Below are 2,504 nucleotides of genomic sequence, written 5' to 3' on the forward strand. Positions count from 1 at the left end.
ACACACACACACACAATCACACAAGCTACACAGACACACATGTGCAAAAATCAGCAGTTCTCTATCAGGCCAATCCACTATCTAAAATACTGCAGACCGAAAGTTCTGAAGCCCATTTCAATTACATTACAAATCACGTAAAATAGTATGAAAGCTTATTTTTGCCATGAAATAAACATGTAAAAAAGGTGATTGCGACTTTTTGCCTCACAATTAGTTTATATCTCACAATTTGGACTTTTTTTCTCACGACTGCAAGTATCTCACACTTGCACATTATAAAATCTGAGCCTATGTTCAGACTGCAGGCAAATTGGATTTTTTTTCTCAAATCAGATCTTTTCAGGCAGAATGTAAAAATCTGATTTGAATCACATTTTAAAACACCTCCAGATGTGGTTTGAATAAGATAAAAAAAAAAAAAAAAAACATGTTTTTTTTTTTTTTTTTTTTTTTTGCTGTCCAGACTTTCAAAAACCCATCTAGATACAATCTGAATATGCAAAAAAAAAAAAAAAAAAAATCTGATTTTTGCTGGAAGTCCGACCATGGCATTATTGAAAGCTTAATCTCAGGTCTGTAATTACTGGAAAACACCAATTACTGGACTTCTAAAGTACTTCCAAGCAGGTCTTGACCGCATTCCATGTCCATGTCACTTTGCCAAATGATTTCAGTTATTTCAAAGGTCCAAACCATCATTTTGGATGACATAAAAATTTCAATGTTTAAAGTGTGTTGGATCAGCATTGAAATTTTGATGAAAGGGAACAGCACACATGGGTGAAGACAGTGACATTGAACTAACAGTGAGTCTTAGTTTATGAGCACAATATCTTGCAGGCATGTATCTGTGCAAAACACTACTGGGTGTTTCCCAATCAGTGGGGCGTTTCAGTTCATGATGGCCACTTTCAATGGTGTTACCTGCTCTAATACACTGGTGGTTTGGTTTAGGGGTGGGCCCTCATGATTTTAGTCTTTTGAAAAATGGTTGAAAAACACCAATTGTAGTTTGAAAATTGGCACTAATTGGTATACGCCCATTTTGGTTTTGCATGTGGGCTTCTCAGTAGTTAATTGATGCTTGCTTATTAGAGAGAAAACACAAGGTGCGTCCTATACGGAAGTCTTGTGTGTTTAACATGCATGAACTCTTTGAGTTTCAAACAATGGTGCATTTAATGTATTTCTGTTTTTAGCATGCTTTTTACTTGCATTTTATTTATTGTTACTAAATCTACTAACATACATTAATTTTCAAAGTAAGTAAAGTTTTGAAATAAATCGCACAGATAGCATGGGAACATTGATACAATGTTGAGTTTTGATCCAAACCATAGTTTTGGTTGAGATTGACATTTCAGTGTTTAAAGTGTGTTGGATCAGCATTGAAATTTTGATGAAAGCCAACAGCACACATGGGTGGAGACAGTGACATTGAACTAACAGTGATTTGTAGTTGATGAGCACAAGATCATTCAGGCATGTATCTCTGCAGAACACTAGTGGGTGTTTCTCTATCAGTGGGGCGTTTTCAAACCACAATGGCCATTTTCAACCGCTTTACCTGATTTGCTCTAATCCACTGGGGGCTTGGTTTAGGGGTGGGGTGGTTTAGCAAGTCTGTTGAAAAATGGTTGAAAAACATTTATTGTAGCTTGAAATTGGCCACTGATTGGTAAACGCCTATTTTGGTTTTGCATGTGCACTTCTCAGTAGTGTAACGCTTCCTCGTTAGAGAGAAGACATAGGTGCATCCTATACAGAAGTCTTGTTTGTTGAAGCACCTGACATACTTACATGAATTCTCTTGCACAGTTTCAAACAATGGTGCATCTACACACTTAAAAAAATGCACATTGCTTTAGTAAAGTTTATTACGAATTTCCTGAATAAAGTTCTAACGTCATTTAACACATTTCTTGAAGTGCAGGAGACATGAACATGAGCAAGAAAGTTACACTGCAAACATAGCCCATGTCTTGCATCCTTCAGTGCTTGCATGCAGAGCACATTGCTCCTTTAGTAGGAATGAAGGCCGACGAAGATGGACAAAAAAAAAAAAAAAGAAGCACCCTCCTGATAATGCTGACAGTAGTGACTACGTTTACAAGCTGTCAATATTCGGGTTATGGTCGGGTTAAGGTCACTATTTGGGTTTCTGAAACATTCGTAATAACCCGTTTACATGCGTGAGTAGAGAGAGTTACTCCTGTATACATGGAATTGGCAATATCCCGATGTAAACGGCGACGCACAGTTAGTGTCTTGACGTATGGACAACCTTAAGACGCAATATGCGTCATTTCCGATTCTTCTTCCTGTATCCAAAGACAACAACAACAGCAGCAGCAGCACGCGGATAATGAATAGTTCGAGGCAGATAGCGATCGCCTTTGTTTGCGCTTTCCTCCTTGCTCCAAAAGTGTGGTGCTGTGCTGCGTCTCGCCATGTTTACCTCTACTTCTGGTTTACTTCCGGTATACTGCACGCGGGTTTTT

Source organism: Scardinius erythrophthalmus (genome assembly GCF_964197995.2).
Source record: "Scardinius erythrophthalmus genome assembly, chromosome: 20".
Taxonomy (NCBI): domain Eukaryota; kingdom Metazoa; phylum Chordata; class Actinopteri; order Cypriniformes; family Leuciscidae; genus Scardinius; species Scardinius erythrophthalmus.